This window comes from Apostichopus japonicus, chromosome 16 (genome assembly GCF_037975245.1).
Source record: "Apostichopus japonicus isolate 1M-3 chromosome 16, ASM3797524v1, whole genome shotgun sequence".
Lineage (NCBI taxonomy): Eukaryota > Metazoa > Echinodermata > Holothuroidea > Aspidochirotida > Stichopodidae > Apostichopus > Apostichopus japonicus.
In genome coordinates this window covers 262,119-287,294 of record NC_092576.1, presented here as the reverse complement: position 1 = coordinate 287,294, position 25,176 = coordinate 262,119, and the positions used below count along the sequence as shown (strand labels likewise).

Here is a 25,176-nt window from a genome sequence, read left to right as displayed (position 1 = left end):
ACAATTTGTCAGTAAATTTTAAGTCTCTTTGGATAATAAATCAGGAATTCAAATTACTAAAATCTTTAATTGTGCGTTTTCTCAAATCTTCCTTTATTTGATTAACAATTATCGATTAACGATTATTATCAATCATTTGATTAATAGATTTTCAAAATGACACTATTGTATATAGCTTGCAAACACGCAAAACACAACATTTAATGTTTTACTTCCTTACTAGCCACTGAATGATTCGTACCAAACACATTGCCCCGATATTACCTGTTTATTGTATTGTCATCGTGACAAGTAAACGCAACATATGCAATATTATTTTCATTTTCTATTCTCTGTTTACCATTGTAATTGCTCTGTGAGTAACGCATCGTAGTTTTCACTCTCCATCTAGAACATCAGTTGAGTTCATTCTCAGATGTCGATACAACTGCCAGGTATGCAATATGATTTTCATTTCTCTTCTCTGTTTACCATTGTAATTGCTCTGTGAGTAATACATCGTAGTTTTCACTCTCAACCTAAAACATCAGTTGAGTTCATTCTCAGATGTCGATACAACTGCCAGGTATGCAATATGATTTTCATTTCTCTTCTCTGTTTACCATTGTAATTGCTCTGTGAGTAATACATCGTAGTTTTCACTCTCAATCTACAACATCAGTTGCTGTCATACTCAGATGTCGATACAACTCCCAGGTATGCAATATGATTTTCATTTCTCTTCTCTGTTTGTCATTGTTATTGATCTATAATTCACACATCGTTGTTTGAACTCTCCACCTAGAACATCAGTTGTTTTTATTCACAGATTTTCTCAATTACACTGTTTTTGCGCAGCTGTAGAACAGTCAGTGTATGTATCCCACACATAAACGACAAATATATCCCCCAAAGTAAGTAACATTCTAACGTGTTGAGGGACTAAAAGCTTCAAGTAGAAAGATAAAAGTAAGATCTCGATAACGAAAGAAATCATTAATTCTCCGTCTAGAAACATTGTAGCAAACCATCATAATACGGACACTTTTGTGGATGTAATATTCGAATCCCGGACATCTTTTAATATTCCTATCAGCCAATTGCTTACAGGCAGATTATCTTCGTTCTTTACAGAGGAATGGACAGACATTATCAATATCACTGATTTTAGACAAGAAAATGTTGCCTGTCGTGAAAAGTGACGTCATCTATACACACAGTATAGATATTGTGTGTCACAGTATATAGACAAGATAGTACAAGATGATTGACTTTTCATTTCAGTGGTGGACATTTTCGTCATATTGGATGTTATTCATCAAGTCATTGCGGATATAAATCTTGGACAAACAATAACTGTTAATCTTCACGACAACCTGATTCTGAATTGTTCTACTCGAGAGGAGGTAGCGAATAGTTCACTAACATGGTTTCACAATAACCACACTTTATTCGCAAATTTATAGCCAATCAATCCAAAAAATAGTGAATTAATACCATCGAATTATTCATTACATATAAGAAACGTCTCTTTATCGAACGAAGGGAACTATTCTTGAATGGAAAATACAAACCACTTAGTTGTGGAGTATCAGGTAGGAGTAAATGGTGAGTTCATGTTACATGCATATTTCTAAATTATCTACAGCAGTCCATGTGGTTGGCTCTTTCATCGACCATCAATCTGTTTTAATTACTATTAAATTTAACAATAATTATTGTACTATTTAAATATCAATTTAAACTATGATGATATTTTATACTTTAAAATTACTTTTTTGTAAATATTATATTTCTTCAACGTACGTAGTAGACTAAGTTAGGTTCAATCTAGTTGACTTCTAATAATTATATGTCTATACATGCACAATTTATAATATTTTGGACTGACATGATGCCTTTGCAAATTGAAATTGTAGTGAGTTGGTAAATCCAGAGCAGTCAACAACTTCTGCTTCATTCGGGATTTGAACCCGGGCCTCTCGCTATATATGCGGACCTCTAACAACTAGCCTATGAACGCTGATTGTATGTCCAGAGGTTCCAAACAAATATATATATATATATATATATATATATATATATATCGCGTATCCAGGATTTTCAACCCGGGGGGCGCGAATTACTATCTAAGCGGAGCGCCACCATCGGTTGGCGCGCAGCGTACAAGAAAATTTCTTGTTTTGAAACCCCCCCAGATCACTGGAAACGGCACTCTCGGGCTTGAAATGACCAACCAGATGTATACTTTTTGCCTGAGAACCAGGTATTTCCTAATAGTTTTTTTTCATCCATAACCTTTTTGAAGTTTGTCAACCCGGCACACATCATGTTCGACGTGATGGCATCTCCTGTGGGTCTTTGCTGTTGTAGGTGATTCTACGTCGCGGCCCACAATACCCGTCAGCCGCACTTTTCAAGGTTTTAAGCCCCATATTTGTTCAGATTTAAATTCACATTTCTCGTGAATAAACTCACTTCAAAACATACCCATAATATTGTACAAAATTTCATTTATGGACAACCAATATAGAAAAACTTCTTTCAACCCCTAACAGACCGGTCAAAATTGCACGAGTAGAGGGAAGTGTGATGCAGAATGTTGGTCAGAAATTTTCGAAAATTCAGACACAGTTATTTTTTGGTGTACAAAGATTGAAACCTCTTATAACGGCTATTATAAAACTTGGTTGAAGGAAATGAAAAAATAGCAGATATTTCCGAAACCGAACACTACACACATAGGCGTAGGAGGCGCGGCGGCAGTAGCGGAGCTAGGGGTGTTGATCAGGAGTGGCGAGTATGGTCTGTAGGAGCGCTTTCGACACTATCTAAGCGGAGCGCCACCACTGGTTGGCACGTAGCGTACAGAAAATTTTTGAATAAAGATACTCCCTAGATCGCCGGAAATGACCCTTTCCGGGCCTGGCTAATTTGCAGATAAACGAAGAATAAGGTGTCATCGCCAAATTACACCAACAAAATGTGACAAATGTCAATAAGTAGATGAGAGTGCAATAAAAAAGTCAATAATCTAGAATAAGTAAAAAGTGGCAAAGAGCTGAAAAAGGCGCCAGCAGTCCATTTGAGTCCGTCAGGGGGGGGGGCATCCACCCCGACCGTATGGACGCTCCGCCACTCCGCCAGATCGCTGGGGTGCAGCCCCTAATTCGCCATTACTAATGTAAAAGAGAGTTTTGACATAATTGTACCTCCATGCTTTTTATACATCTACATGAGGCATGTCGTTGTTTGCATTAGCATCCCGCGAAATACTGCGCAATTTTAACGGACTGTACGGTACATGATGGAATGCGATGTAATAACCGATGCTTGCTTATATGATATTGACATGAACACGTTGAACGCGCGAAAAGTTTTGGTTATTTTTTCAGGCAAGTCGGACAGTTTTGAGGCTTTTCATCCTGGAACGCCATTTTCATGCTCACTGATATGATGTGATATCTGCTGTTTGCGTTACAAATTCGAACAGGCGCGTAGCGAGGAATTTGCCAAGGGAGGGGCGAAGCCTGTAGGCAAATTATCTAAGCGTAGCGCCACCATAAGTTGGCGCGAAGCGTACAAGAAAATTTTGGCCGAAAATGCCTCCCAGATCGCTGGAAATGGCACTTCCCAGGCCTTGTAAGTTGCCTCTAAGAACTTTCTTTTTTTAAATTACTTAGCGATATCATTTAAAAAAATGCTGAATGGGGGGGGGGCGGGCGGTCGCCCCCATCCCAAAATGCGTCATGTTCCCCGACGACACGGTCGAGTTCGAGACCAGCCACAGTTGCAGGTTTCATAGCACAATTCTACACACGCGTTATGATAGACCATATATAGTACATATATAGATCATTAGTGAGAGAGGAAAATGGAAACGTCAAAAAATGGAGTTGTCGGTGTAAGGGGTAGGGTGAGTCAAACTTTTACGAAATCATTGATCCGTCACTGGCTACCCTTCAGCACTGTAATGATGTCACTGTTCCTCTTTCTCTCCCCGGTGTCTTCGCGTTTTTCTTTTACTCCCTCCTTTTCTCCTTTTTCTCTCTTTTTTCTTTTTCAATTCCCTTCCTTCCTCTCCTCCTCCTCTTTTTTCCCTCTTTTTTCCTTTTTTCTTCTCTTTTTTTTCTCTCCTCTTTTTCTTACCCGGGGAGCGCGCGCCCCCAACGCCCCCCTGGATACGTGCCTGTATATATAGATATATATATACATGGTCTTGTAAAGTGCTTAATTTATGTTTGCTTATGTTATATACGTTTAATTGTAACTAAGATTCGAAGGTTTTAGAAATTCTTGCACTAAGTATGACGAAAATGTATTTCATTTGAACAATGCATGTAACGTGTTTGTCCTCCTATCGTGAAATCTTCGGTTTCGTCTTCAGATATCAAATAACCTAGTGCATGTTCATTTCTTACTTAGTCCCTCCAAGACTGTTTTACTTTCAAGTTGGAAATTATACATTATCCGATGAACATTACTTCCGTATCGAGACGAACGAGACGTTGGACGTGTCCTGCTATGTTATTGGTGTTAAACCTACCACTGCTCTACAGTGGTTGGTCAATAATGAAAGAATTCAGCCGAGGAACGTCGAAGATGTATTAGATGACGTAGCCAAGAATAAAATCTCTAACATCCACTCTAAGATTTGTTCCATCCTCCAACAACTAATGGAACTAATGATGTGTTCGATGTTCAACTGTTTTCACTAATCGAGAGCACACAGAGGTTCTCTTCTTTGACCACGGTAAGCCTTTGTTGTTAATGATGAAGAAATATTGAGGGTAACCAAAACATGAAGTTAAAACATATCGTTAAATTTTCGAGATATCACACTTGTATTTTGCCAAATTAAAAGACTAAGAAATATCGACATTTAATATTCAATATTGTGATGCACTTTCTGTAGTTGCTGTGATTTGACATGGCAGCGACTATATACCTAATGTTTTACCTTAGCATTAGTTAATTTGTACAACCAAATCTGACGCATGCAGGTATATTTGAATAGACAGTAATGAGATAAACATTGGCCTTAAATCTTCGCGGCTGCTGTCGTTTAGGGGTTACAAAGCATTCCTATCTTATTCATTTCAATCGGAGGAGTTGTATTAAAATAAGATTACAACTTTTGATGTAATATCAACTGGCATATTTATAGTGATATATAAGGTAAGTGGGAAACAAAGTAAAAACAGAGCTCACTACTATTAAATAATAAATAATAAAAATAATGGACATTTATAATGCGTCGGTATCCGTAAAAAAAATGCTCATGGCGCAGTGACACAAACAGTGCGACAGCAAAAAAAAAAAAAAAAAAAAACGGTAAGCATAGTACAATACAAAAATGCAAGCCAAAATAGAGATGAGTCTTGAGAGAGCGTTTAAAAGAAACAAGAGATGGACTGTGTTTTACATGTTCTGGAAGGCTGTTCCACAGAGAAGAGCAGCAGCAATTTTTTTTTTTGCACCATGATCGATTTGAACAATTTCACACAGAAGTAACTTATTGTGTGATCTCATTTAACTGCGATTTGCGTGATATGGTTGCAGAAGTTCTGACAAGTAGAATAGCAAAGTTCTAACAAAATAGCGATATGTGACAATCAATATTTTATAAATAATTCGAAAATATTGTACTGGAATATTTGAAAAAAGTGGTTACTAGAAGCACGAGATATAATCAAATCAAGAGTATGACCATGCCTATGTGTAGGATTCAGAATATATTAGTAAAGATCATTCGATGATAATAGTTCCAAAAAAGCGCTTGGTATCATTGTCAGCAAGGTCGTCAACATGAATGTTGAAGTCACCAGTGATGACAAGCTTGGAAGAGGTAAGCATATACGAGTCCACGAGATTGTTGAATTCATCTAAAAACTGAGGAAATGAACATCCAGATGTTGGCGGTCTATAAACAATGACAAGGGAGATAGATGATAAGGATGACCACAATTTAAGTTTGAGTGATTCCAATGATTTAATTTTGTTTTGTTCAATCAATTCAAAGGGGTAATCCAGATTTTGAGATAAATGTTACTCCACCACTTTTAAGGATATTATTTCAGGATGCAATCATGAAAAATAGAGGATGACAGATTGATGTTTCTTCCGTATGAGATATCATGACAAATTTCGCAGGTTGAATTATCAATATAATTACATTTTAAACATTGGAACAGACTACAGTAGTTTAAACATTGTGTTCTAAAACACTGCTTACATTCTCTGTTGAAATATTTAACTCTAAACGTTATGCCGCTAAGACTTTGCTACCTCATTCATTTGAAATTCTAGTGACTATGTACTTACATACAATTCTACGATGCGGCATATGTTATGTCATATCTTAAAGTTCACGTATTTTACCCGTTTTGTGATCAGTGCCTCTTAGGTAATTTGAGATGATGGTTGGTGATATGAACGTCACCGATGGTGAACATTAATTTGTCAAAGAAGGCAAGATATCGAACATCTCCTGCTACGTCCTGGAATCAAGACCATTGAATAATATTCATTGGACTGTTGAAAACATAGAAAATTACCCACCAAGTGTAAAGTTCGACATGAAGAATGACTCTGCTAACAATATAGTTTTCGAATACACAGTCAACACTTCATTTGCATCCAGCATCCGTTAATGGAACCATAACATGTGTTCAAATCGTAGAGGATATTTTAATTCAAGAAAACATTGGGATCCACCTTCATACTTTCGGTAAGCTTAAACATCTTATCAATTATGTTGGTTAACATCTGACAACACTAATGAGAGGAATTCACTTCACATAACCAAAACAAATATAACAAGACAAATTTCCTACTCTTTTTCTTTCTTTGCTATGATATAAATTAAATAACGCGATCTTAATAAGGAGGCAAAAACAATTAAACAGTAAAGTTATTAAAACTTTAAGAGACAATGTTAACTGCAAGACAGTGTATACGCTTTGACGTTTTGGTATCACTATAGGCCAGAGACCAACTAGGCTCACTGTACACATAACAGTATATACTTTATATACTTTACCATCAGCTGTCTTGTTATCAAGTATCCTAAGCAATAATAGAGAGAACATTTCAAACCAGTTACACTTAATAACATTAGTGCCAAGTACTGAGTTTTGTATGTGTATAATACTAATTCCAGTCAGTTTCGTTTCCTTTTCAGCAAACGATAAAACACAATTATCATCTGTAGAAGTCTCAATTGTAGAAAGAACATTACAGATTGTAACCATTAGCACCATTTGTTTCATTTTCGCGTCAACTCTCGCGTGTGTACTTAAAAAGGGTAAGTTCATTACAACATCGGGTAAAAAAAACATAGATAACAATTATATTTACAAAAGCTAAATCGAATATTGTAAGTTCGTAGAGATATAGAAGAAGGACGTAACTACTGTTACAGCTATACTGATAAATATTATTTATATTTTATCAATGAGCTTTGTGTTCAAACGTGTTAATAAAGCTGCATAAAACCTGCATTTTCATCGTAACGGCCATATCACCGAAGTTGAGCTATTATAAGGGTTTATTTACTATAATCGATGATCAATGCAGGTATAATTTTCTATTTACAGTGTTCTTGAGGAGAAGAACTCTTTCAGTATCGTGAGTCGTTTTTACCATCTCATCATGTTTCAAACAGATTAATTTCAGATTTTGTTATGATACTTTCATCGACTAACTCCGATGCTACCAATTACCTCCGATATTATTGCCAACCAGTGTTCGATTTGTCCGGTAACGCATCGCAAAATGCGATCCAAAACGACAAACTTGCGAGACGTTTCCAAATCAGCATCGCACATTGTGCCGATTTGTGCGATACAAATTCCTAGTCAGATTTGGGAGCAAACACTCAAACCTTAACTTACGAACTGTCGATCACAATGTAGAAGTTATAATTTATTGAGTTTATACTCAATGTACAACTTATTCGCTTGACCGTATAGCGAAAAAAAAACCTGAAAAAATAATATCCTACCATAGTTAAGTGTAAAGCAAATAGCCTAACCACCTCGGCGGTTACGGATCTCACGTAACTAAAAGGTTCCCTGGCAACGTGCCAAAAAATGTTAACAAACAGGTGTTACACAGGGGATGAGCTCACAGTTGTTGGGAAGGTACCTGGGCAAATTCGCAGCACATGTACCGTGGTACAGTAGTTGGGTTCAGGGTTAAACACTGCAGTTGTAAAAATGTACGCATAGTGCACGCTATTCATTGTTAGGCAGTCTAGAAACGGGGCTTTGCTGAACGTTGTTTGTTTCATAATATCGGAAGTTTTGTAAGTTGCACTTTTTAAAGATTGAAAGACAGATTAAATCTCTTTTCATTTTATAACATAATATAGCTACTTTAACTTGTCATTTTAAAATTTACATCAGTTTCGTGACAATTTAAATAAAAAAAGTTGTCAGTATTTTGCATCCTCAACTGCGATTTTTTTCATCGCCAGACATCGCAAAAAATGACAACAATTTTCGGGGGCTTTCGCCCCCAGGATCCCCACGAGGGGTTCTACCCCATGACCCCACCATAGCCCTAAGACGGGCCCCTGGACACCACGCCTTTATGCTCGCACGTTACGCGTGCTAGGCAGGCGAACACCGGCGGGAAATCGGCAGTGTGTTCGCGGGAAATTGAACAAGGTTTTCCAACACTGCTGAACTGTGCAGTTACTGTATGCATCATGTTCAAGGTTTTCACGGAGGCCTTTGAGGAAATGAATGGTTAGTACAGTGTATATATGCTGCACTAATGCTGTGTGTAGGCCAAGGTTCACGAAGGTCATTGGTTATATTCGCGCGCCGTAGAGGTGTTTTTAGATGTTACGGAGAGTCAGGTTTCCATGGATATTAATCGAAAATGAATCTGAGTTTAACTGACGCTAAAGAAATGGATCGTCTTGGGCAGATTAACAAATCATTGCAAGTATAAATAAGTAGAGGTAGCTCTGCTGTTAAAAAGAAAAGTTCAATATCGGTTTGCTGTTATCAGCAATTAGGCAAAATTTTACCGATACCGATATGCTGCCGATATTGCAAATATCGGCCGATACCGATATTGAAAACGATTATCGTAGCAACACTAGTATAAATAATAATAATAAACAAACATTTTCTAGTTAATACATTGATCGCCAACATTTGGTCCGTTTTGTGGTAATTTCAAAACTGCTATTCAATATTGGGGAACTGCTATGCAACAAAAATATTGTATAGCAATTGTCGAAATTTGTTGCTATGCAATGTTTTGGCCATAAGTCGAACACTGTTGCCAACCATATTGAATGTAAGGAGTATAGAGGAGCGATTTAAATGCTGTGTCTTTTTAAATAATTCATGTCGCTTTTAGCATCATTTAATTATAACTATTAATATTATTTAATTGTGTGGAATGATGAAACTTAATTATTTTAGTACCTGCAATATATCCACAGCTCGAAGAAACAGCTAGGAACGTGACGCCTTGCTTTTAAAGAAGCAAATAAGTCTACAATCAACTATAAATTACATGATGTCATTTTTTCATCGTCTTAATCTTTTCTAGGTTTTTCCCCTTTTTGGTGGCTACTACTGTAATGAGTGACAAAATTGCTAACATAATGTGTATCTATTTTAGCCAATGTAATGATGAAAGTAAAAGTGATATTTGTACAGAGGCTAAACCAATTAACCACCCGAGTTTAAAAAAGTATAACTATGAAGATGTGATACTTTCTTTTGTATCACGACAATTGTCTTTACTTCTATTGACACAGATCAGTGCGTGATGAAGACAAGTCTTGTGGAAATGACATGACTCTGAATTCACTAGGTGATCGAAGATAATAGTTCTCTTGCAATCTTGATGATAGAAATAAGAATTTTTTATATGCCACTAACACGATTATATTTACATTTGACAAATGTCTTCATTTGTCTATAAACTATGTTGTCCAACAGCAAACGGACAAGATAATCAGTACCAAATTAGGAAAATAAAGGAAATTATTTAAATTAATTCATTTAACTGTCTGTATTGTAATCTGTATTGTAACTGGTTTAACGTTATCTTCTCTTCTAGCAAAAAATAGCGATCATGAAGATCAAATTTGCGGGTAACACTTCTAATTCCTCTCAGATGTTCTTGACGTTTTATAATAAAATAAAATTAAGACAATAACCGTTACTAACAAACATGTTTACATGGAGACACATAAATAGTTAACATGTTGTATATTTCTTACTTTTGCAATACTGTTGGTGATTTACAAAGGGTCCTTCCTGGCTACTCAACCTACACTGTTGCAGATGATGAGGACGGTACGAAAACATTTACTGGCTGTAAAGTAACATTTTGAGGAGACTTTAAGCTACATGTACTGTGACCTATTGTTCTGAATAGTTTCATACAATTCTGAGTTATCCTTTATTGTTTAATGCCTTGAATCTAGGGAACTAGAGAGTACTAAATTAATAAGAGAAGGTCTTAGTGTGATAGTTCAGATTCCGCTCTAATCGGGCATAAATCTTTCTTTCCTTCACAACTTCGACCAGTTTCATTTGTGGTTGTGTCTTTTTGTTTGGTTTAACAAATAGAGCAAAGAGTGTTATTAGTCTATGTATCTATTATTATTTCAATCATTCGAAATCAATGCAACGTGTTGAGGGATTTATATTTTCCTTCAGGTCGGATGAGATGATGGTTTTATTTCTTTCTTTGTACTATGACGTTATTAATAATATTTTTATTTCTAAAATAGTATACAAGTTGAATGAGCAGAATGATACAGATGCTTTAAGGAGTAATAACTAGACAGGATAACATTGTACTAATTCATAAAGAATTTAGCTGTACATGTAATTACTTAATATATATAAATATAACATAAAGATCGTATTAGTATGTTGTGATGATGTATTTTCTTAAATACTTCTTAAATAAACTCAACGAATTTTTGGTCTTTATATTATCTGAAAGGGAATTCCATGTTTTAATTATACGGCTACGAAAGCTATAGGTTCCTATAGTGGTACGATAAAAATTACGATGTGCATGATAAGTATGTCTCGTTTGATAGTGATAAAAAGTTTTGTTACTATTAATAAAACTGTGGAAATGTTCCGGCACTAAACCATTCCATGATTTGTAAGCAAAAGCCGCAAGCTTCATTTTGATGATATCATCGATTTTAAGCAAGGTTAGTTTCTTGAATAGCTGACTAGTGTGTTCCTGTGGTGCAGAATGGGTAATGTGATGAATAGCTACATTTTGGAGTTTTCTAAGTTGATCAAGATTCACATTGTGTATCCCAGACCAAATAATTGTACAGTATGTTAAGTGTGGTAAGATCAGAGTTTGATAAAGCGTTCTGAGTATAATATATGTGGGAAGTAATGCTTCAATTATGAGAGTATTCCAATATTTCTTGTGACTTTGTTACAGATCGATGATATGTGGTTGCGTCATGATAAATTATAGTCAATATCAACACCTAAAAACTTCGTAGTAGTTACATGATTAAAGATTTTACCGCTCATTATTATGTCTTTGTCCCAATTAAATTTTCTATCAGTGTTGAAAGCAATATAATTAGTTTTCTCAAAGTTAATAGATAGTTTATTAGTGAACGAATCATAGAATTTACTTAATTCATTAGGAACAGTAACGTAATGTAATGTAATGTAATGTTTGCGATTTTAGAGACTTGTAAATGTCATCGACATATAAAATGAATAATAGGGGCTAAAAATAGATCCATGTGGTACCCCACAAGTGATTTTAGCAAATTCAGATTTTGAGTTCTTATATGAGGTATATTGATATCTATTAGAAAGATAGCTGTCTAGCCAGTTAAGCGTGGTTCCTCTGATAACAAAGAAGGATAATTTGTTCAATAAAATGTTGCGGTCGATAGTGTCAAAAGCTTTTGAAAGATCAAGGAAGACGCCAATACATGTTTTTTTATGGTCAATATACAATTTGTCAATGGCATCTGCCAAAGCGAGTTCAGTTGAATGGTCAGGGCGAAAACCATACCGTTCTTTACACAAAATATTGTATTTGATAAGAAAGCTATAAATACGATTAAACATAAGGCGTTCAATAATTTTAGAAAAACATGATAGCAAAGATATAGGGCGGTAAATATCATAGCCACTAGTGTCTCCCTTCTTAAATGTTGGTATAACTTTGGCAATCTTCAGTTTTTCTGGAAATATGCCAATATTGAATAAAATATTACAGATCTGCGTAAGAGGTTCAACATTAAAAGGTATAACTTGTCTAACAATATGAGGTTTAAAGTTATCATATCCTGCTACTTTTTTGGGGGTTTTATACTTAAATTGACTATTTTTAAAATTTCTTCTTCAGTTATTGGATAAATAAAAAATAGAGTGACTGTTCAAATTGTTAATGTTAATAAAATGCCTCGCAATTTTTTTTTAATTTTCTGGATTTTTTTTCTGGATTTAATTCATTCATTCGGGGTAAAGTTACGTGCTACTTTTTAGTTCGTTGCATTTGATATTTATCGATGAATCCAATGATCTTCATAACACATCTCCTGTCTAAAGTTTTCTATTTGTTTTGTTGGTGTAGCAGGAAGTTCCTATCAAGGCGTATTTTCCTGCCCTATACTAATAAGGCACACGTCCAACCCGACCATACATGCCAGACAGTCGGGTCCAAACATATTAGATACACCGTCTGATCAATTTTCCGCTCGCCTGACCTAGCTAGCATGTTCCGCCCTTTGTCTTCGCAATTTTACCGAGGTAAAAATTCTACACCGTGTATCACCCATCAGATATGACCCCGCAGGGTCATGCAATTCCATTGGATTTCCCTGTACCGTATTGTAATGTACACAAAGTTTACATACAAGTAAAGTACAACAAAGTAAAAATATTAATCAAAGATCGTGAAAGTACTCTCGCAAATCGTAATTAACAAATTACTGTTGTGATATTCAACGGAACCTTAGTATGAAACGCCGAGATTATGCTCTTTGCTCTTGGAACTGAACTAACAATCACTGGATATATTTCTTTACTTAATTCCCGATATCGAATATCTAAATCCGGCAGATTCCGGCAGAAACTGTTTTACTATCGCGAATATAGAATATCAAAGATAATGTATATCCTACTGCCGGATTAGCATAACCAACTTGTTAAAAAAATTCGTGACTGAAAAAAAAACAGGAAACTCTTTAATACCCTTTACCAAACAATCATCGATAAAATAGAGCAGCAAGGCAAAATTATCGGTTTCACTTTCACTGAAAGGGGCTACACAATGAATCCAGCCAAGCAATTAATGTCAGACGCCCTCTATTTTCTCCAACTTCTAATTCCGTCTGATTAAGGGTTGTACCATTGTGTGTGTGGGGGGAGGGGTGGGGCTCAGGCAGTGAAAGGTACTGTTTCACCTCAATCATAGTAAAATGACTGTGGAATGCTGTATTGGCCTAGATGTTTATGTAATTGGAGAACGCTAAGGGAGTTGTTATATGTACTACTTGGAATGACCTGTTATATTTTGTAGTGTCGGACATGTGGGTAATTTTTACACATTGAAGGTTCACCTCTGCACTGTGTTATGTTACTTGTAGAGCCTAACTAACGTTACAGGCCTAGCCTACAGTGTTTGTAGCTAGGCCATCAACATCCTTATCGTAGTTGAATCGGTAATGGAAGTTATTTGACTTACCTAGGCTTAAGTTACCTTGATTGCGGGATTGTAACCATCGACCTCCTTCACCGCTCTCTAGTTTTCGAAAGAATCTACCAGAGAGACTTGCCGTCTTGTTTCAGTTCATTTTCCTAGTCCTACGTTGCTTTGTAGAGCTAGAAACAATTTCGATGTGTATTTCGAGTAGACTGTGTCCCGGCTCTATATGCACCTATACCAAGATATTTCTGTATAAGTATATGTGTGTGTACGAGCGGGGAGTTGTTACACTCAACTTCCTAGCATGTAGTACGTACGAGCGTTACGACTCGGCAAGCTAGCTAGCTAGCTAGCTGTATATGATGAACTGAACAGTACGTGTACCCGGCTACATACAGTACTGTAGATCAGTGTATATATATATATATATATATATATATATATATATATATATATATATATATATATATAAATATTTATATATATATATTATATATATATAGCCTAGTGGTTAGGGTTTCCGCGTGCAGAGCGGGAGGCCCGTGGTTCGAATCCCGGTGGAGGCTGAAAGATTTTTCACTGTTCTAACCGCATTGTTGTTGCTACATTCTAGAGACAAAAAGTAGCACAATGAAATGATACAACCGGATGTAGTTTTGTAAGATCACCAGAGTATACCACAATGCGGGGACGGACAACCGAATCACAGATGCCCAGCCCGAGTGGAACCTGTCGCCATTTACTTGTGCGAAACTGTTAAACCTGCTTGGCTCTCCGCACATCGATCTCATCTCTATGCATCAGCCGGCAATGCCAAAATTTCGATATTCGGCTCGAGAACGTATTGCCCACAAGCGTGAGCAACGGACGCTTTAGCCATTATATCGGAGGAGATCTAAGAGTTCGCTTTTCATGCCTGATCCACAGAGTTCTGCTGAAACCCAATTCCTCCAGACTTCTTCTGAAAAAATCTCACCGGAATCCCTGGTTCCTTCTGCTGATGAGTCCACGTAATGATATTCCAGTGAGTGTCCCGGATTCGCCGCTTCTTTTCACATACCAAGTGAAAAGTCTTATATCACGATCGATCGACCTGACTGAATGGCCCTCATCAAGGCTTCCTAGAACAAAGATATGGCGCAATAGTACTAACTGCAAGGGCGGCGGAACCGGGGGGGCACAGGGGGCACGTGCCCCCCCCACTTTTCCTCAGGTTAAAAATGTGCCCTTTTTCTACATAAAAATTGAGGTGTCTCCACTTAGCAAGAGGCCAGGGAACCAGAATGAACACTCGGGAAGGGCCGTTTCCAGCCATCTGAGGGGTTTGTAAAACCAAAAATTTTCTTGTACGCTCCGCGCCAACCGATGGTGGCGCTCCGCTCAGATAGTCGTGCATACAACTTTATTAACAACTAGCATGATTTCACCTCATTTTGTCTCAAAAGAAAACTTGTTCCTTGTTTCCCAATTTGCACATTGGATATTGCAGTGCAGTATGCATATTTTCCTTCAGGGGGGGAGGGGGCGTTGATGGAGTGATGTGTATACGCAAATAAGATAATATAATAAGAGTTATAAAGGGTACTAAATATAAGGCTGCATCAGTCCAATCGAATTTCTGCAAAGTGCCCTTTGATGTCGGTGCCCCCCCAGATTAAAAGTGCTTCCGCCGCCCTTGACTAACTGCCAGACTCTAAAGATTCTACGAGTAGTGCTCGGTTCGTCAGATTATTCAGCGTTCAACGTATACCAATGATCTGACATATTTTGTCATGCACCTATTCCATCAACAATCACGCTGTATCGCTGCGCGATCTCTGCTGTTTACAAAGTTTCGACGATTATCCCACAATGGGGTCAAAAAAGTTATCGTCGCAATCCTACACGGCATGGCCAGCTGCTATTACGTAACCTTGACGTTGCAATGAGGGTTGTCTCCACTCTCTCTCCCTGTCGGAAGACCACATACGATTCGATACGCATAGGGGTCGTATAATGCGCCGATTTTCCTAAGAACCAAGCCTTACCAAGAATCGCTCATTTGTTATGCATTAGAGCTAGAGACAACTTGTGATGGCCGGTCTAAGCCCTCTCGTGATAGCTCGAGAGGGCAAAGCCTTTACCACATCGACCAAACTTTTCATCCTCCCGGACACCTCATACTCATCAGTGTCCTAGGACATTATCTCCAGGTGTCTGGTACAGTTGATTCTCCCCCATGTCTCATATTTCGAGCACACGATCTCAGAGGTCCAGTCTCTTCTAAAGCACTGGCCCCATTTGTTCCACTGGAAGACATATTAAAGGCGGCCTCGCACGTTGTTGAGAGTTCCTTAGGGTAGCTCCCGTCGGTTGTACCGCTCACCACCGCAGAAGTGCTACTCCGACGGAGAGTCGGAAACAGGTAAGAGAGGGGCAAAGTAAATTGAACAAAACTTTCTGGTTTGGGGTATACAAGCCACGAAACTAACCATTCTCCCCCACGCCCCACCTCCATATTAAGGAGATACGAAATACAGTGGAATATACGATACCGACTGAAACTTTGAACCGAGTATTCTAAAGCGAGTAGTTCGTTTGCATGTATATGTTATTTGAGAGATCTGCAACTGTCATCTCATGTCAAACGATAGTTAGATATCGTTTCACCTAACACTCTCATCCATCTCTCCGTGCTCAACTGGTGAGGATCTCGCTCGACCGCGGGGATTCAACTGTTTGTTTTTCTTCACTTTAATCCACCCACTCTTTCGTACTTATGGTTTTTGTCGCCTTTTTGGGTAGATCCTGAAGGAGGAGTAAGTAGGATGTGTCACAGAAGTGGGGCACAGTGCTAACAATTGTCAATTTATGTAGATATGAGAGCGCATATGTTAATTCGGGGACAAGTGTCACGTAAATCCCAAACCAGTATGTTTTGGGGGCAATTGATCGTAGTCTTCACCACACGATTGTACTGACCGACTATCCATTATATACCAGGTCACGACGGTTGCGAGTCCCGTTCAGATTGATAGTGTGCGGTCGGCCGAATCGATAATTTCCTTATAGAAACTCTTGTATTAACACCAGACAAATCAGCTAATCGCTGTAACAGCTTAAACCAGTCGTGGTTAGGGCGTTCATTATGCAGTTCTTAGAACAATCCATATACATGAGCACATCAGTGTGTGGTCACAAGTCCTACGTTGTCTTTGCACAAGACTCAACCAATCGCAAGTTGTCAGTAAGTTTAAATCTTAATTGATTTAAAGTACAACACGATGATCAAAATTCCACTGTATTCATTATCGCAAGTTTATTGACACTTAAAAGTAATTGATTAAATCAATTTCAATATTTTCCTTCTAATATAATTAAAAGTAACACTACATACTTTCAAAATGAGGGATAGGGAAGGATATTGAAGCGTATCGTGGTAATTTTCTAGGGTATTATGTATGTTGCTTTAGTCTGCCTGTTATTGGCCAATAGCGGCTGAACGTTACTATAAAACATCGTTGATGAATTTAAGTAATAATTTGCTCTTTGCTCGTTACTGGTTTGCTTTGCATGCCTATGGTGTAAGATAGGTTAGATGCCTGTATGTCAATAAACAATAATTTAAAGAGTAAAATCTTGCCATATGCCTTAGTGTTACTACACATCGTCCGTACTTTTAGGCTGATAGCCGAGGCCATTTCATACTCTCTTAAATTTGTAGACTGAAAAATTCAGTCTAAGGTTCGACTGAAATTTATTTCAGTCCATAAGACCGATTTCCAGACGCTAAGACTGGAATTGTTTCCGAACGAAATTCAGCCTACAATAGACTGAATGCAATACCCAATCAAATCATTGTATTTTGTCACGTGCTCATTTTAATTTCAGTCCATGCGAAGACTGAACAGTTAAACCAATCCGGTCTGTCCAAATTAATGACGTATTCTAATCTACATATGCCCGGCCGCGTACGTAGGTACGTACGAACGTTGAATCGACTCGCCATCTTAGCTGAACTTACCGTGAATACCGAGAGAATTTACGCTTCGTTTTATGTGTAAAAACTAACCTTTTTAAGCTTTCCACGAGGGTATAAGAATGGCAGAAACATTGAGAACGTGTTTGGCAGGTAAAGGATATGCAGAAGAAGTAATATCATTGCTCGAAGGTAATATTAAAAAAGGCCGTTTTTAATCGATTCATACTCATACGCAGTCATAGCTTTAACATGAACAATGCTATGCCTAGTACAGTAGTAGTAGTACAGTTGGCTATAGCCTAGTATAGTTATACTATGGCCCGGTATACACTGTACTGTCAGACTGTCGTACATGTACGTCTATTGTGTCACTGGTTACGAGTAATTTAGTGTTGGCCTAGGCCTAGTGATATTTTACTAATTATTACTCAATTAGGCAAGCCTATTCAGAGTGTGCCAACTGAAATTAATAGGTACCGGTTAAAACGAAAAAAAAAGGCTTAGCCTAACGTTAGGCCCCTAACGTTAGTCCTTAATAAATGATTTTTTTTTTTTTTTTTGAAGAAAATTGATTCCTACCCTGCAGGCTGCGCATACAAGTTTACTTAGCCTAAGTGAAAAGGCATTGGCTATTTACCCGGCCGTTAGGCACTGGTGCTATAGGGCTCAGTATGGTTTCTACTTGGTCACTTCGTGGGGTCACTTATCATTACATTCAATGGAGAAATACTAGATTTTTCACTTCTTTAATTGTAATTTAAAAGAAAAGTACTGAAAATGCTTTCTTTTTCTTTGAATATGTTTCAGATAAATGCCTAACACATCTATTAGTAGCAAACAAAAATAATAACACATTTCCATACCCATCTAAAATAGGAGTGTTGGACATTATTGGCTAATTCAAGCCAGTGGGGCGTGGGTAATCAAATCGTCCATGACAGGCCGCTGGACCATTTACGGGTTAGCTCAGTTGGTAGAGCACCAGACTGAGATGCTGAAGGTCGCAGGTTTGAATCCTGTGCCAGCGATTTTTCAGTAGCTTCATTGCAGGTAGATGTGCTTTGCAGCCAGTTAAATATGTTATCTGTAGGCTAGCTTCGCATTTTTCCATTGTAAAGGGCATTGAGACCGGTTTACGTATAATGCGCTATATCAAGCATTTCTAATAATCATAACCTTCTTTTCAGTCAAAAGATAACTGAAGAAGCAAAATTCAGATCTGATGTAGTAAGTTTCATAATTGTGATACTAGAAAAATCTCCTAGCATTCTGATTTGCAGTAATAAAATGTTTACATTTCTTTCAGATAAATGAGGAGTTTCGATTAATGTTTGCCGAATCCAGGGATAACTTCATCACAAAGTGGGATGGATATAGAGAACGCATCATAGAAGTGAGAAAGAAAACCTCACCAGCTATCGCAAATATGATTGATGCTTTTGAGGAAACTGATAGTAGTAAGTTAAATTAGTATAGCTATCATATTTCAAAATTTTCTTGGTATGCCTTTTTCTAGCTAACCAATCAATAACGTTTTGGGCATTACCCCTTGGTAAGAGGCTGGAAAGTTCTAAATTTTATTCTTTTTCTCAATTTGGGCAAATTGTGGCCGCTTGATAGATAAAGGTTTAAAATTAAGACCGAAAACTTAATTGTTCTTATTTTTTCTTATTACCATGTAGGCAATAATAAACATCATAGTTAAATTTTCTGTGAATATTCTTTGAAATCAAGCACTTAAAGTACTATAAACATTTTTTCCTGTTTACGATTAGAAATATGACACAATTTAATTTGAGCAGAGTGTCATCCAAAATTCAATGAACCATAACTTTAAAAAATCAATATATCAATAACTTTATAGTTTGTGAAAATACAGAATTATTTATTTGGATGTATAACTTATCTGGATTATATTCAAAAAGGTTATTTATGGAATGTGCCATTTGTTCACATTTACTTGTTCTATGATTTATTGCATTTAATTAGCCACATACTATGCCTTGGAGGTTATGTTTAAAACTTCAAACTCAATTTTCTTTTCAGAGGATATGTGTGCTTTATATACATTTATATATATACTGCACAGGTCAGTGACTATGTTAAAGCAGAAGCAGCAGTCCACTAGCAGAGCATTGGCACTGTTGTACTTCCTTCAGAACAAACCTGTGAGTATTTTATGACAATATACTGTTTATTCCCTTGCTCAATGCTATATAAACACCCCTGCGTTTAGTGGAAAAGTTTTGGTTTTACAAAATTTGCTTGGCTAAACAAAAATTGGCTTGTTATGTGGAAAAAAGTTTGTCTGGTGTATATTAAGGTTAGCATCATATCCACTGGGTCTTATGGCTCTTTTCCATTGGCGCTACTGAATGGTATAGGCACTGGCTCTATAATCATCATGGCTCAATGGAAGTGACTTGTATAGAGTAGGAAAAAACACTTATTATGGCAATGTAAAGCAGGAATAATTTATTCAGCACTGTCTGATTGGCAGCGATACTGACAAGACTGTGGAGCAAGGCGGAAAACCGGCAAAAAGGGAATTTAATAGGGGTGTTTGGGGGAGAATGCCCATTGTGGTCACAATTGTATTAAAGTGACATAATATTTTTAAATGTAAAGCCAACCAATATATATGCCATTTTTAGTAAGGAATAACAAAGATAGAGATGGAAAAACGGTTGACTTATGAACCCTTCAGGTGTCTGAGATGTACAATTATTGATACTGAAGGTACACTCTGCCAGTCTGTCCAGGGTTTGTAATAACCAAATTTTGTAAAGTTGTCTGTCAAAGGTTTGTGAATTTTTAGTGACATTCTAGGGAGATCATGTAAGAAGTTTAGTTTATGTAAAATTTTATTCTCGTATGAATAAACTGGAAGTCTCATGGAATATTTAGATTGGCAGTTTGCCTAATGTTCAGATGTTAATTTAATAGTATGGAGTAAAATATACGTATTTTTTTGTCATTTCTTTCTAGCTTGACACCAGCATTGATGCTACCGCTGCCGGAATAGATGGAAAGTATGTACAACTGTACATACTTTCACTCGGACCTGCCCAAAATCCGTCACAGTTCTTTATTTTTGGCGGATAGAATTCCAATTCCTGCAGGAACAAGTAACAAGTGGATAGATTATTTAAAGCACATTACACATTTAATGTGCATTATGCTTTGGCACTTCATCAATTCTGTGAATTCTTAGCTGCCTTTTTATATGGAGTGATTCCTGCTACATCAGTAAAGGCACCATTGCGTAGCTTGGCATCTAACATTAAATTAATTTCTCCTAAGTAGCTTTTTAGAGTGGTGTTGCAAGTGTTTATTTGTATGCTGTATTTTCATTTTGATGTTGTGTCATGTAAACAATTGTTTTGTTTATTTAAACACCACTACTATCGGTATTATAACTTAGTTTGGTACAATGCTGAATTGTAATCCATCCATTGTCGGGTCAGTCAGTTTCCAAAAATGGTTCAATTATGAGAAACGAGTGTCAGAATGGTGTGGGCTGGTAAGAGATGGGGTTGGGAATAAGCAGCAGAAATGAAAACCCTGAAGGGTAGGTGGAGAGGTTGGGAGTATAAAAAAATGTTGGGGTGACAAGAGGCTGGAGCTTGGAAGAAGGGCTTGGCCAAATGGCCTTTTCCAGTATTTGTCCATTGTCGGTCACTTTCCAAGTGGCCTTTGCCAGTATCCGTCCATTGTCGGTCACTTTCCAAGTCGCCTATGCCAGCATCCGTTCATTGTTGGTCACTTTCCAAGTGGCCTTTGCCATTATTTTTTCTTTAAGTACAATTTAGTTTAATATTTTAAATTTCGTTATACCAATATCTGTATAATAAAGAACTTGCCCTGTCATAATTGGTTCGGGTGATTATTATATTTGCTACAACTGCTGCACATGGGTTTCACTTAAAAGTATGAATTTAAATTAAAACATAACAATTAATGTTTCAAGCCTTAGATTTCTAGGACACTATATAAAAATATTCCAGTTGTTAATATACATTATTTTTTATTTAGGAACTTGCCTTCTCTGTACATAAGTTGAGTGTAATCTGTTATCCGTCAATTGTAATCCGTTCATTGTCGGTCACTTTCCAAGTGGCCTTTTCCAGTATTCGTCCAGTGTCGGTCACTTTCCAATTGGCCTATGCCAGTATCCGTCCATTGTCGGTCACTTTCCAAATGGCCTTTGCCAGTATCCGTCCATTGTCGGTCACTTTCCAAGTGGCCTATGCCAGCATCCGTTCATTGTTGGTCACTTTCCAAGTGGCCTTTGCCATTATTTTTTCTTGAAGTACAATTTTAGTTTTACATTTTAATATTCTTTATATCGATATCTGTATGATAAACGAACTTGCCCTGTCATAATTGGTTCTGGTTATTATTATATTTGCAGCAACTGCTGCACATGGGTTTCACTTTTACGGTATGAATCTAAATAAAAACTAAATTAAAACTAAATAAAACTATAAAAATAAATGTTTCAATCCTTAAATTTTTAGGACACAAAATAAATTAGTTATGGTCAAATTAGAAATTTCTGGTAAACTTGACCACATTTATAGAGTTTGCATGTCAAATCGTCGGCACCGGAATAGCAACTTTAATTTTTGGAATATTTCATAACTAAAACTTTACATTTAATTTATTTTTGTAGTTTAGGTAAATAACCATTATTTAGACCTAAGATATCATAAATAAAACCCAAGCAAACAAATTTAGCTTTTGTACTATTTTTTGTTTATATTTCTTAAATGTATCCAAGAAAATAAATAAAGACAGTTTTAATACAGTTTTTAAACTTTTAACAGGTTTTTGTTTTCTTATTTCCATAGTTAGTGGAATGTTCCCATGAATTATTGTTTTATTGTATATTGTAAAGCAAATTCTAAGTTAAAAATTTGTAACTATCAACCTGCTTTTTTAACCAGTTGTTTCTAAAATTATACTCCATTTAGGAATTTTTACAATTTTACGGGGAAATTTCCTTTAACCTGCCTGGAGGGCGACTGTAATCGTCCCAATTTAGTGCCTTTGGGCAGTTTTTTGACTGGCATATTGGACTATTAATCCCTGAATTAAAAGTATAAAATGACGATATTCTGTCTAGCTACTTTTTTTTAAAGTCTAATTGAATAAAATAATTTAAACCTTATAGGCTGGATTCTAATCTAATTTGGCTTAATTTCAGTCTAAGAAAGGGTTAATTCCAGTCCTGTTACACTGAAATCATTAAGTCTAGCTAGACTAAAAATCAGTCGTTTTACAGACTGAAAATTTTCAGTCCTTCCTTAGACTGAATTTCAGTCTGAAGGAACTGGTCCCTCAGTTCGTCCGCTCTTAGACTGAAATTTCAGTCTATTAGACTGAAATTTCAGTCTATAAATTTAAGAGAGTATTGTAAAGATGTAAAGATCAGATCACTTGGGAAGATTGTCACTTTATTCTTGTATCTCGGTTCTTTATTTACAAGTTTAGTCAAGGTCTGTAGCTACTTTTTATACCACGCGTATGATGATTGATTGATGTCAGAATTAGTGGTACAGTTGTAATGTTATTCGGACCGAGTCGTAAGGCCTTTAACAAAATCTCCAAAGTTCTAGATTAATGCTTGAACTGCTGAAGCATTCAATTTTTGTACTGTACTTTTCTTAGAGGATGTGCTGATTTGGATTGGGTTGTTCAACTAGGCTCAACGCAGATAGACAAAGTCAACGATGTTGCTACAGCTCATCATCAGGAATAATAGAGGCCTAGACTGCACATGCTAACCATAATTGCTTGGCCCAATCATCTCATATAAATTTAGAAAAATTGTGGGCTTTAGCAAATACATGTAACTTTAAAAATATTCACTCATAGACCACCTTGACAATACTGAGGCAAATTTATTCGTTCTATAAGAATGAAAGGTGGTCTGGAGAGGGATTCTGCATATCAAAAATATCCAAATTTGCTGAACATTGAAAATTCAAAGCATGGAATATCCACTGGAAGTATTATGTCAATATTAGATCATTGGAAAGTGCATTAACTATCAGTACTATAAGGAATAGCGTACATGGTATGCTTCGTGAATGTCCGTGAAAGTGACATAGTGCAACACGTTGCTTAGTAATAACCGACTGTCTCTAATCCCTCCAAAATGATGTGTTTGTAGGGATTTGGTTATGTTAATGAATGGTCACATGATGCTATATCAGAGCCAATAAAAAAAAAACGAAAGATATCAAGGGATTGTAAATATTGTGAAATTATCCTGGCAGCTTTCAGTGTTCGCCATTTACCATCTCACTTTATTATGTTCATTTATGATGTTAAATGTATACACATGTCTTATGTTTCTTATAACACGTCTTTTCACACTTATACCTTATATACAACTTCACCAATGATATGTGTTTATTGTTATAGAGAAACAAAATAAATTATATGAAATCATTTGACGACACTTTGTTCATAACTTGAGATATTTATGAAAACATTTATACCAGCCCTAGATGTTTTGTGTTTTTCCTTGTTCTTTGCCGGAGACATACGAAGTCTATACGGTCGTGAAGGCGCCTGTGTTTACTCATGTGACACTGTTTGTAAATATGATAACCAAAACTACATCATTGCTGAACTTGATAGCAATTGGGCGGGTTTTTCCTAATAAGTTCAATAACCCTAATGAAATTTGTAGAGATTAAAGGTCACTTGAGGTCAGCAGATGTCACAGACCGAAAACCTGGTAAAGGGGATAACTCAAGGACAACGTCGTTGAACTTCATATTATAATTCTGTAGAAAAGAGAATAACTCTACTGAACTTGATAGAGTTCAAAGGTTATTTGAGGTCAACATAAAGTAAAACTCTTTAATACCGTTGTAAATATGACTTTAGAAGCAACGCATGGATTGACCATCGATAAATTTACCAGGGTCAAATCCCTGAACTTTACCTGCCGTGTTTGTCGACATTTATTTTAAGAGCAATATTATTTGTCAACACATTTTGGTTAAGAATGGTTATCAATCCAATGTTTGGTCCCTGGTGGGTGGATGGATGGATGGGTGGGTTGACGGATGGATGGATATAATCGTAGTGTGTTGGAAAATCAAGAACAGTGAAAGAAATTCCAGCCTCCACCGGTATTCAAGCCCGGACCTCCCACTCATACATACATACTATATTATGCTAGTTTTGACAAACTGTTCCTGATATGAACAGTGATACATTTGACGAAATTATTATCATAATGCACTGGTCGCCTTAAATGCTCCCTGAAAAAGTCCCTGACCACGAACAACCACTTTTCTGGATGATAGCGAAGCCAACGATGGGACGGAACCAGGCGAATCTAAGACGCCGATCTGAATCCGACAGCAGGTAGTACCTAAAGTAGGTTTCATGGCCTTCCCTTTTCCTTTGCACTAGCTAAATAAGCACTCTGCATTATTGAAAGAGCGGCATTTTAATATTAAACTTTGCCAAACTGCTTTGGTGTTTATTAGTATTGTTAAGATGTGATATCTAATACATGAACAGTTGGG

The 25,176-nt window shown here is 36.8% G+C and overlaps 1 protein-coding gene and 1 long non-coding RNA gene across 2 annotated transcripts in view; one reads left to right on the top strand and one right to left on the bottom strand.

The window, feature by feature from the left end:
* LOC139983340 (alpha-2,8-sialyltransferase 8B-like) overlaps window positions 1–25,176 on the bottom strand; it is a 217,621-nt gene that overhangs the window by 151,532 nt on the left and 40,913 nt on the right. The gene's annotated exons all lie outside the window — the stretch shown is intronic.
* On the top strand, window positions 17,499–22,433 carry LOC139983354 (uncharacterized). Its single transcript, XR_011798622.1, has 4 exons — window positions 17,499–17,812; window positions 18,930–19,080; window positions 19,670–19,791; window positions 20,612–22,433. It is a non-coding gene; the product is annotated as an uncharacterized lncRNA (long non-coding RNA).